Below are 13,304 nucleotides of genomic sequence, written 5' to 3'. Positions count from 1 at the left end.
TGTGGTCAGCAGATAAAATACACTAATACTGCATGTGTGTGTGTGTTACTGTGTGTTTGCTGGACATTGCCAGTGCACAACGGGGGAAGCTTTGCATAAACTCAAACTTTTTAAACGCTCTGAGGCACGAAGTGTTTTACATTTCTCGTACTGTCGACAAATCTCATGAAAAGGCCGACAATGAATTCATTCGACTGACAAATATTGCCTGTGTAGCTAAAGCCTGATTAGCATGATTGTCACAATGCATTGCCATTTTGTTTTACTTCATTTACTCAGCCTGACATTGTGTCCATGGTAGCCAATTTCTTCTTGGGAGTTGGGGGATTTTGCTTTGACGTGGCCATTCTGATGTTACTGTATTTTCTGTTGATACACACACTGCAGGAGAGGTTGCTGGGGGCGCTTCACTGTTTTTGTGAGGAAATAATGCTAATATAAGAGGGTTTATTTCTGTAACTTGCCTCTAAACTACCTGTACATGATGTCATCTCATGTTTTTTATGAACTTGTTTTCTATCAGTCGACTTGATAGCTTGCTATGTTAATTACATCGCAATTATTTATTCTAAAAACAAACCTATGATTGGTGCTAACCACTTTCAATGGTCTGGAACCAGGCTGATTTGCACCTCTCTGATAATATACCCGCATAAATAAAGAACTTACTCTTGTGTTGTTAATGTTTGTTAAGAGCCAAGTGTTTTTGTGGCCTGTTTTTAAGGATTTACATCTTGAGTAGGAACAAATGGACTTGGGGCTGAGTGGCACACAGCGTGTGGGGAAGTCTTAGGGAGAGTATTGAGAGATGGACAAAAGCATTGTTGGTTTTATTCTATTCAAAGGATTTGATAACAATAAGGAAAGTATACAGATAAAGCAGCCTTATCTTTTATATTGTTTAAATAATAGGTAGAATCACTCCCATATAAAAAGTGAAGTGTCTCTTTGCTCTGTTATGCATTTTACTTTAAGTTTCTGTCAAGATTTATGTGCTTGAATATGCATATGAATGTGACAAAGTGTCATCCTTCACAAATATAACAAGGCAAACAGTTTCACCACAGCCCTCCATCATCTGTCTGGAGCTGTCCATCTCTCTTTCTCTCTTATCTTTTGGACTCGGCAACAGAGGGGCTCTGGGCTATGTCATCTTGTCTCCAAATACACACGCGCACACACACACACACACACACAGATCTTTCCTCCATCACAGTAGGAGACAGTGGGTTTGGCTTTCGCTCTGATCTCTCCATGCAGCCTCCGAGCCTTGGAGATAGGGTCAGCTCAGCGCATGATGGCCTTCCAATCCGTCTCTGATACAAACAATGCACACACACAGGCACGCACGTACACAAATACACACACACAGAGGCACGCACCTACGCACACACGGCCCTGCAACGCACACAGTCTCAGAAAACTCACACATCACACACAGCACGGGTCAATAACCAGGGTATACCAACAGCAATCACAGGACTGCTGGACGTGGGGGGCTGTGTATTTGCGTGACATTCGATCGGATGGATTTGCCTTGTTCTTTGCCAGTCTCCCGGGAGAGGAAGCCGAGGGTGGGGAAGCGATCTGTGGCATTCTTTCAGGGATGATTCTCTCCTCGGTCTCTCTGATGATGGTGGCCTTGGCTCACAATGGGTACGCTACGGGTCCCGCATTGAAACAATTGCACCTCCACAGGCTCCCTGCATTCACTGTTGACCCAAGGGGGGGGGTGGCGGTGGTTTGTAAACCGTTAAAGGTTTGGTTTTCATTGTGTGTGTGTGTGTTGTGTATGTGTGTACACAAACACGTGGGAGCCTTCAAGACTGTGTGCTGCGTGTCTCTTTGAGCAATGTGTTTGGGAAACAGAGAGAGAGAGAGAGAGGGAGCGAGAGAGCTTTTATCTGTATTGTCAGGGGATAATCACACAGCATACCCTTGAATATCCTGTGTGATAAAATCTGATGTGACACTGTGGGATAGCAGGGATGATTGAACTCTTGTCTTAAAGAAATCAAGCAAATCCACCCTCACTCTGCTTGAGATGGGGATACAACACAACAATGTCAAATGACTGTGTTTGCAGCGTGAGGCAATCAGGGAAATAGTATAACAGATACACGGAAAGCCAACATGCATTACCCTCTGAACATGAAACCGTTCTTACATCTGGGATGATTTACCTCAAGAAATCCTTCAGTGAAATGGATCTGAGAGACAAATTCTCCTCTCTGCCTCTCTATGTGTACTCCTTTATCAAACAAATAAAATGCATCAAGGGTATTAAACAAACTGAAAGGAGTTAGATTTAAATAAGGAGCAGACTTGGAATTGCTCATTTGTGAAGGAGCGGTTCCAGTTTTCTCTTCACTTTTCGATCCACGGAAGAAAATTGCCTCTAAAAGAAGGCTGAATAGTCTTCCTATAGTTGCTAAAGTTAGGGTTAATGCCTTTTTAAAGACAGTTTAGCAGCTATGATGCTTCTCAAAAACACAAGCTTGTACACAGTTTGGTCTTCACCAGGCTGAGACTTTCACTGGACATTTGTTGATTTGATTTCCGCAACAGTGGGTTAGGTAAACATGCTCAGAGTGAAACTGTAAGACTGTTGGAGAAACTGCCTATTATTGGCCTTGATCAATAATAGATATAGTTAATAGTTTACAAGATATAGCCAGAGGGAGGTTTGTGTGGGTTGAACAACCAGCCAATGAAGATTACACTATCCTTTCAATCTCTTGTTCAACCACAACCACAGTCAGATCTGGTGACTGAGGAAACCACTGAGAATCACTGAACTCATTGTGGTCACCAAACCAGTTCCAGAGCGCTTTGCTTTGTGATCTGGTGCATTATCATGAGCAATACTCAGCCGGAAGATGAATGATTGATATGATCAACATGATTGATATAAATGTGTTAAAGGGATAGTTCAACATTTTGGCAAATTGGCTAGGTTGGTTACCTTTAACTGTTGGTGCAAGCTATTTTTAGAATGGCGGAGCAGAGCCGTGAGCTGCTCAGAGCTACACTATGGAGGCTAATGGGATTTCTTGGTTTCCCTCATCAAACTCATCAAATACACAATCCATCAACTCCAAAACACTTCCGTGGACAAGTTGTAACCTGCACATTCACCACGCTATGAGATAATAATGGAACGTTACTGGACAGAGTTGTTTTAGAGGTAAATTCAATTGGGGAAAGTTTTTCTGGAGCAGTCTCTGCATTTGCCTCAAAAATAACTCTGTCTCGCAACGTTCTGTTATTATCTCATAGCGCGGTGAATGTGCAGGTCACAACTTGTCCACGAGAGCGTTTTGGAGTTGTTGGATTGTGTATTTGATGAGTTTGATGAGGGAAACCAAGCCATGAGCCTCCGTAGCATAGCTCTGAGCAGCTCACGGCTCTGCTCCGCCGTTCTAAAAATAGCTTGCACCGACAATTAAAGGAACCTACTCCTAAAATTATAGGGAATGGCAATGGCCAATTTGCCAAAATGTTGAACAATCCCTTTAAAGTTTGTAAAGAAAATACTCCCCACACTATTACACAAGCAGCAGTTCCCTGTTCCATGCTGTTTGACACCAGACACCACACTTCCATCAAGGCTTAGAAGAAATCCAGATCCAACCACATCTTCAGCTGGCCAGCTGTGTGGACGCTGCCAAGGCAGCCTCAGACTCCTGTTTACAATAATAGAACATGACGTGGTCTTCTGCTCTCGTAGCCGACTCACCACCTCCAAGTTTGACTTCTGTGTGTTCTGTAGCTTTTCAGGTCGCCATAGTTGTAAAACATGTCTGTCTGAGTTACTGTAGCTTTTCTGCCAGTCAGTTTCAAACAGTGTGGCCATTCTCCTCTGACCTCTCTCAAGGTGTCTCCATCTGCAGAGCTGCTGCTCACAGGAAGCTTTTTGTTTTTCGCACCATTCAGAGTAAAAACTCTGGAGACTGTTGCGGCTGAAAACCCCAGGAGATCAGCTGTTTCAGAGCCGAGATTCTCAAAGCAGCCCGTCTGGCACCAACTATCATGCCACGGTCAAAGTCAACATCACATCTTTTCACTGTTTTGATGTTTGATGTGAGCATTAAGTGAAGGCTCCTGGTCTTTATCTGCACAATTTTATGCATTGCACTGCTGCCACATGACTGGCTGATTGGATAATTGCTTGAATAAGCAGGAGCACAGGTGTCTGATGAAGTGCTCAGAGTGCACAGACACCAGAGGAAAAAACAAAAAGACACAGCATCATCCATATAGCGTCTGTGTGGATTGTTAACACGTGTTAAAATGGAAACGTATCTCCTTTGGGAGACATGTGTGAGAGATGCAAAATCAAATAAGAACACTCTCAGTCTGGGTAGCCCTTCAAATCAAAATAATGTCAGGTTTAAGCTTCACTAGGACCTCTACATATTCAAAAAACTAATGTGTCAAACTGAAGAAGTACAGTGAAAGAGCATTAAATGTAAATGTCCATGTAATGTAGTTGTGATGCTATTAAAAAAGGTAATCTGGGATTTGAATATTTCATTGAGTGTAAGTGTGATGTACTAAAGGTGTTGAAACAAGTACATGCATAGTGATAAAAACATGTGGATGACATTTCCAATGTCATTACTGTACATTACAATTAGCAGTTATCAATGAAACAAGATATAAAACAGATTCATTGATAATGTTTAAAAGTTGCTAGATGAGGAAACCTGTATGTTTCTTCTATCACCAGCATCTCACAGGAAACAAACAGACCAAAAACAGCAGCCTGCGTCCATTAGCATGCCATCTGCAACACATAGAGATGTGAGAGAAGCCGAGCTCATAAAGCCTTACCTCTTGGAAAGATTCTCCACGCTTGACCTTACAGATAATACTTCCGCTAGATTTTGGAGTGCTTAATAAGTAATATTCTGCTAAAGGCCAGCAGGTATTTGGAGCAGGGAATCATTACTGAATGAGGCTCAGACCAAGTTTATGGTCCCAATTATGCTGGGCTATAAAAGTCTGATACTGGCCGAGCGAAAAGTTTCCAAGTTGCTGAGAAGAGACTCCAGATTAGAAATTCATTTGAGAGATATGATGTGAAATTATGATCGTGAGATGGGCGAGGAAGTTGCATCATACTTGCACCAGCTTTTCTCTCCGGCCAGATCAAGGCTAATATCTGTTGAAATATGCAACTTTTAAGACTGGAAGTGATTGGAAAGAAACGCACAATGGCTGCATCCACACAATGGCGCGAGCCCCTCGCTTACACAAATTTCAATAAACCAACAGTCTTCAAACATAAACGCAATATTGCCATCTTAATGTGTATGAATAGATTTCACTCAGTGGTAGTGAGTATACACAGCAGATGAATTGTAAATATTTCATTTTGATTTCTGAGATGAGGTTTTATTATTGATGATGACGGGGATGCAGGCTTTCCCTTGCGTGGAGATTATGGTAAAATGGATATTACTCTCTCTCCTCTGGTTAAGACCATGAATGACACTGAAGGAAAGTTCAGTCTTCCATCCTCTACCTATATAATATCACCTCTTCCTCTCTTTTACTCTCCTGTCATCACCATTCCTCTCTGCTGGCCCTGAACCTGCACCTGCACCCACATCCGTTCCTTTTTCTCTTTCATGGTCTCATTTGTCTTCTCGCGTCTCTCTCTGCCAGTCTCTGTCATGCTTTCACCCACCTCTCATCTCTCCGTTCCCCCTCCCTCTCAGGAATGGATTCAGGTGAGCCAATTTCATCTCGGTCATGCCTCTTGTTTGCAACAGTCAATTCGGCTTCTTGGGAAAATGGCCCCCTCTCTTCATCGAGGGCCTTTTCATTTGGACAACTTGGCTCCTTTGCCCTAACCCTGAAATTACTTTTGGGTGCTTGTGAAAAGGGTGGTGCGTTAGTGTGATACGGTGCCTCGTCTTTTCATGCTGGACTGACACCATCGCCCAGTGGCAACGGTTTTGTTTGGCTCAAGCCAAGACTGACAGAAGACTAAGACTGATTATAAAAACACCATTAGCTGAAATGCAACTTCCAGTGAAACTATAGGTTCCACATAAAAAGCTTGAGCAACCTGTTGAGTTATAATCAATGTTAACACAATGTGAATGCACTGAGCATGAAGGGTATCTATTACCTAATTTACAGTATGCAGACAGTGCATATATTTGGTATACATTTATTTTATAGATATCACGGTCAGCATTCTGTTTTCTAGGTTGCATATCCTATCACTCGACATGACTAAATCCTTGATCATGCTCCATGATGAACACAGACATGACAGCTGCATGCAGACGTGCCTCTATACAATCAGGGGTAGGGCCTATGCACACGTCCACACATTCCACACAGGATGTGGAACACAGCACATACATGCACAAACTGAGTATCCAGTTTACCTCTCTAGTGCATATGCAATTGACACGCCAGAAATATGTTTGGACCCTCCACTTGTCACTCACTATACAGAGTTTGCTACATAGAAGACTCACTATAGAAGATAAGTGCAGGCAGCAGTTGGTATATTTCGGACATAAGTGTCTGTTAAACTCCGACACGAGAGGATAGCTATTTGTAATTCTTATCTCTGTGGCAATGAATGCATCACGTGTGAGGCAAAACATATTGAAATACATGTTATCTCACAAGCTGTGCACATTTCATTGTCCATTCTGCTATGTCAGGAGATGGGGGCGCTCTCAATGAGTTATAAAATCACATTAGCTACCAGCTAACATTGGCAACTAACCCTTTACTTAACCACTTTAGTGAGGCAGGCTGATGTTTTAGCTTCATCAGTATGCTGTGCATCCACTGTAAACTACATTTATTTGGTCCCATGCAACTGAAAATGAAATAACACTAGAAATTGGTTGATTCGCTACATGGTGTACAGAGCCTTGTGATATTCTGCACAGTTACAGATCCCCAAACATGATAACACAGAAGCCTCAAGAGCCTACAGCCACATGCAATGGTATGAGCTAAATGCTAAGTTTAGCAAGCTGACATGCTAACAATGGGAAGTCAAATGTGTAGATGGAGTACAGTATGTATCCATGCAGTAATTTCGTAGCAAGTGGTGACTGGCGGATTGACATTGCCACTGGATCCCTTAAAGGGATAGTTCACCCAAAATTGAAATTTCACTCATTATCTATGTACTCACCCTCATGTCGACTAAGGGCTGGGAGAAGTTTCAGAGTCCTCCGTGGCTTCTCTGAGTTACAGGGGGTCTCGGCGTAGCAATGCATGTCCATATAACGGTTGTAAATGGATACCAACTGTCTTCGTAACAAAAAGACACACCAAAAAACATCCAAATACCTCCATGTTGCTCGTATGTAATGTCCGTCTTGTATTGAAGCCCCGAAATGCAAAATTGTCCTGAAAAAATTAAATAAGTCTATATTTCAAGCTTGTTTTGTAGAGGAAGCTTCTCGAAGCTTCTCTTCCCGGTTCGTCAAATTTGGATGAACTGGGAAGAGGAGCTTCCGCTACAAACAAGCTTGAAAAATAGACTTATTCAATTTTTTTCGGGACAATTTCGCATTTTGGGGCTTCAATACAAGACGGACATTACATACGAGCAGCATGGAGGTATTTGGATGTTTTTTGGTGTGTCTTTTTGTTACGAAGACAGTTGGTATCCATTAGCAACCGTTATATTGACATGCACTGCAACGCTGAGAACCCCTGTAACTCAGAGAAGCAACGGAGGACTCTGAAACTTCTCCCAGCCCTTAGTCCACATGAGGGTGAGTAGATAATGAGTGAAATTTTAATTTTGGGTGAACTATCCCTTTAAAATAAATATTGCTTATCTTTCATCAATATGAATCCCTGCAACCCAAATCAACCTAGTCAGATGCAATGTGTTGCCAAGCAATTATACTGCAGACATGGAACAATGGAAGTACAGGTGTGGAGTGGAAAGTGATTTTCTGAGGAGACGTTGCTGTGTAAAACAGTAGTTGCTCGGAAAACTACAATGGCATACAAAGTGAACCTGGATGTTCCCCTGACATGGCACTTTAAAGTGAGGATGATGTTGTCAGCAGCTCATTAATGCTTTGTTAACATTTTCTGTAATGGGAAATAAATTAGGCACAAGCAATATGGCAACCTGTGTTCTAAGAATATTCTCTCACCTGTTCATAAGCCTTGACATTTCAGAAAAGACAGACCTTTAGCTCACCAATCAAGTTTCACATTAGGTTACAGACTTGAATACAACCCAATGATGCTGATCCAAGTGTGCAAGTATTCTTTTGATTATGCTCCTCTAGCTGCCTTGCTCTTTCACTCCTACCCGTCTCTCCCTCTTTTTCTCCTTTTTCATCTCGCCCTCTGAGAGATCACACCCTGTCCACATGCTCCAGCCATTAGCTAATAATTCTCTCAGATCATGAGTCGTTTACTTCACTCACTCAAGCACCGCCAGGTTCGTCTAATGGTGATGACCCGGGTGTGTGCATGACAGAAACTTTTGTGTGTGTGTGTGCGTGCGTGTGCTTACACACAATGCACAGCTGCATCTGTTACCTGTGCCGCCTTCACGTGTCATTGGCTGCGGGATATGAGAAGCCTTCGCCTCTCAGCCTCCCATCCCGAGGAATAGGAGTTGAATGGTGTGCAGCTCTGACCGGAGGCAATCAGAGTTAGCTTTAACGGTGGGAGCTAATGAGAGAGGGCTAGCGCTCTGACTGTGTAAAGAGGGTGCGGAGCCACGGCTAATGCAAACACGCTCAGTTGATTTTGACACATTGCACACACACGCTGGAAACGGATGAGCTATTTGGATAGTATTGGCATTTAGGTGGGGAAACAGTGGGGAGGGAACATAAAGTGTTCAATAAAATACTTCAAGTGCCCTCGACGACAACTCAAATACTTCTGCAGTGTTTCCCCGAGGGTGAAATATCTTCAAAATGTTATTAATTGTACATATTGGCTATATTCTGCTCATTAGAATGCAACCAACATGTCGCTCATTCCCTCATTCTCCCATTTAACATTTTTGTATGCACATACGTACACACGCTGACAGTCCATTACAACGCTATCCTCCGGGGAAATCAGGCCATTCTGAGGACTGCATATGTCACATGTTGACATTATATCTTTATCATTACTTGATGCATGGGAGTGGAATTAACACAATTTCCCCTGAACGTTAGAAATCACATCTGTAAATGCTGAATATAAACAAACAATGGGAATTTGAATAAAAAGGGAGCGACTCAGACAGGCAGACAGAGAGAGAGAAGCTGAAGAGTGAAAACACCCAAACAATCCTCTGCTCCCACTCAAAGATAGGATCACAATCAAGTAACACACACACATACACACACCTGCCTGCTTGTCTGATCCCCTCCTCCGACCTCACTGATTCCTCCGGTAAAAAAAAAAGAAAGAAAAAAAAAGGGATAAGGAGAGAGAGACAGGGAGACGGAAAGAGGGGAAGGGGAGGGAGGGAAAGAGGAGGAGTAGAATGGCATTATGTCTATCGGTGTGGATAATTGAATGTTAGAGCGTTTTTCTCCAAGCCTTTGTTGTCCAATCAATACAGCAGCTCCCATGGGAGCTAATCTGTATTAGCAGAATTAGCCTGCTGGCTAACTCAGATGTCTCAACCATGAGGCCCCTCCGCCTTGTTCGCCGGAGTGACGTGAAGATGCAGACAACTGTGACAACACTGACAACTGTGTGTTGGTGGTGGTGCAATGAGTCATTTACTGCTGGGAGGAGGTAAATAGAGATGTGGTCAAGATGATGTTCTCCAAAATTTCAAGTTTCAAATCACCCCTCAAAAGTTTTGTTGCTATAGAACATTCCACTGCATGGCCGTTCAGCTGTGTCGCTCCAAACAGTAAGTACGGTTCTGGAGGACTGAGGACCGCTCACTGAGCTAAAGCAGGTCTGTCATGTGGGGAAAAATGGCCTACTTAAATAGGAAAATGGGAAATCAGTGTGAAATGGTGTGAAAAAAAGGTATTACGTGATGGCGACATAATTCTGAGTTTGATGGCTAAAGCGATGGTAACAACATGAAGCACGTCATCGCCGCCGTCTTTTACCATTTTGCTGGAACTTTATCTGCCTTGAGAAAGAAAGTGAAACATCAGCCTCAGATAATTAACACCATCAATCATGCAATATGCTCTGTGGTTCCAGGTATGATGCTCCGAATCTGATGGAAAGTGATGAATATGAATGATGGAGGAGAAGTGGTGTTTATCAGTAGCCTCTTTCACACGAGTTACAGACACAGGGGAGACCACGGTGTTGTGTTTACAGAGCTCAACATGGAACATATGAGAATTAGCAGGGTGTGTGTGTGTGTGTGTGTGTGTGGTGTGTGGTGCACTTGACTATGCACCATTTGCGTTCAAATGTGTATTTCACACTGTGTGTTTTTCTCTGGGTGTGTGTGAGTGAGTGTGTGTGTTTGTGTGTGTGAGCATTAAGAATGAGCGGCCTGCTAGTGCTAATGAGAGGTGAAGGGAGACAGTAATTGAAACCCTGGGGAGAGCGGGAGACGGAAGTGGGGATGGGGGGGGGGGCAGCAAATGGAAAAAACACACTCCCTGCACTCCTTTATTTTCACCGAGGATCTAGGCAGCATGTTTCCCCAAGAGACTCAGCCGGAGGGGAGAGTGCCTTCTTTCTCTCCCTCTCTCTCTTCACACATTTCATGTTGTGCGGTTACACTACAAAACACACAGTCAGGACCTATGAGTGACTGACATAAAATGCCTCATTTTTATTTGCATGAAACTGAAACTTGTCCCGGTCTGAAATCGGCGTGTACCAGAGTTTCTGCCAGTCCCAACTGTTGTGCACATATTCACTGTGCTGCATGGATCCCAGTTGGAACATGAACTGCTGGGTGGAAAAAATATGGAGTTGCAAAGCAGGGTCATTTAAGGTCAAAGGTAAACTCATATTAGCAACAGCTGGAGCACCTCAAGGCTGGGACATGAGACTCATTGAGTCATCAGACTGAAAGATAAAAAAAAAAAGAATTAAAAAAACCCTGTTCTTGATAAAAGTTAAAGAAGAAGAAGTTAACTACATCTCCATGGAGCCATTCCATTCATGTGCAACTTTCCTGAAATTCTCATGTGTGTTCAGTTAGTGGTGAAAAGGTTAAGCATCACAGACACAAGCACTGCAATAAAGAAGACTTTGAAGCAGAAAAGATGATCCAATGCAACAAACTTCAGTCAAATTTTGAGTTGGCTTATTTAACTTGTAGGTTTGGTGTCTGAGTTGCAGAGCTGTCACCAGGAGGCCTCCACGCCTCAGAGACTCAGCAAGACACACTGTGACGTCCATCATGTCATTTTTCTCATATTTGAACTAAGGAGGATTTCTGGATATTTCTAACCTGAGAAATAAGAGACCAACATTACCTACTTGTTGGCACAATTTCGAGTTTTACTTTAAATGCTGTTCATTTTAGCTAATTCCAGGCCTTAACTGCAAGTCAAAATAGGTTGGAATCAACAACTATCAAATGCAACAAACTTAATTTGCTACTGACCTGATTTTGCACCTCTAACAGGCTTGTTATATACAATATGTGTTCCTCCACTTTGACTGGGACCACCGTTTGTTGATCCAGTATGTACAGCACGTTGTGTCCTGTGAGACAAATTGTGCCTAGATACTATTTCAGCCTGGCTGCGATGAGCCACGAGTATGGGTTTACTTGACCCTGGCCATATCTGGACGCTGTGCTGCCTGCTACAGGGGACCGTAGTGTTATAACATTGTCACCAAGTAATAACTCCTTGTGTGATGACACCCAAGATGCTACACACACACACACTCTGGAGCGGCTGGACAAGGCCTTGGAAAGCATATTGCCTGACAGTTTAAGCTGCTAATGATATTTGCGTAAACTGGTAGCTGCATACTTGCCAAAGACAGAATGTGATCAATGTTTATAAAAGTAAAAATAAATGGCGAGGTCTTTAATCAACCAAGCACTCGGCACAGAACAGGCATTAGAAACATTAGCAACACACACACGGAAATAGACACACACTCCAAGAAATCTTCCAGGGAAGCTCCAGTTGTTACAAAACTACCATCCCCTCTGGCCTAATATCCTACAAACACACATACACACATACAGACACACACCCACCAACAAACACATTTCATTTGGTGAAGCTGCAGCAAGTGATGTGAATAAACAAACACTGAAAGCTGATAACAATGTTAATGCATACCTCCCCAACACGGCACCATTCCCAAGCTGTTTTACTATACATTAAATGACATTTTTCAAAGAGCTGTTTTTCATGTAAGCTGCTTTTCCGCTGACAAAATTACTAACGTTTTCTATATTTTAGCCTCTGAGAACGCTTCAGCCCGGCAGACATTATTCTGAAGAGAGATAATGAAAAAAAACTCAAGTTAAACTTCACAAAATCCTGTATATGTTTCTTCAAAGGTGCCTGGCACGTGTCTTAAAGGTGGTACAGACAAATTAGCACACCATTAAGCTAATCGATTGCTGGCACAAAGCCACTTGAAGAGGAGAAAAACACTTTGAAAAGAGAACCGTGTGATGGCGTGTATTACCAGACAGGCTACAGCTATTATGGTGAATTCTATCATAGGACACAACATATGCACACACACACTTGTCTAAATGTAAATTCAGACCTTTGCTAAAACAGTGCACTGTCCTTGAGCTAGTGCACACTGTGCACACAGTTTGTGGTACATTCTGTACCTAAAAACAGATATTGCCCTAATAAAAGAGGACAGAGTCACACATGTGCAGATGCACATACAATACATACAGAGAGCACTCCCCTGAAATCTTTCCTGGAAATAATCCAAGAAGTTGCTTCAAAGCTTTCCTTTCAACCTCACAGTGACACACAAACACACACACACAGACACACACACTGTAGCATGGTGACAGTGGTCATAAATAAGTTGCAGCCTCGTGAAGACACAACAACTTGTCATTGCTGGATTGAAAAACAACCTTAACTGAAACAGGGTTACATGGCTCACTGTGGATCAGACTTCACTGAGGTCAGTTCAGTTTATGCTGGTTATAAGTGGACACTTATGCGATTCTGATGCTATAAACAGAAGCTATAAACATATTATTCAAATGATCCGAGCTTGACTAGGCAGGACCGGTGGATCCATGTGTATTGCAGAGCATGGAGGTAAACTGACAGAGTAAAATATGACTTGAGCCACGGGCAATAAGACCTTTTGTTTCAACCGCGTTTGCCAAGGACGTCGCTTCACTTGTCATC

This window comes from Trachurus trachurus (genome assembly GCF_905171665.1).
Source record: "Trachurus trachurus genome assembly, chromosome: 18".
In the NCBI taxonomy this organism is placed as follows: domain Eukaryota; kingdom Metazoa; phylum Chordata; class Actinopteri; order Carangiformes; family Carangidae; genus Trachurus; species Trachurus trachurus.
The sequence above is the reverse complement of the archived record's forward strand: the minus strand, read 5'-3'. Positions refer to the sequence as shown.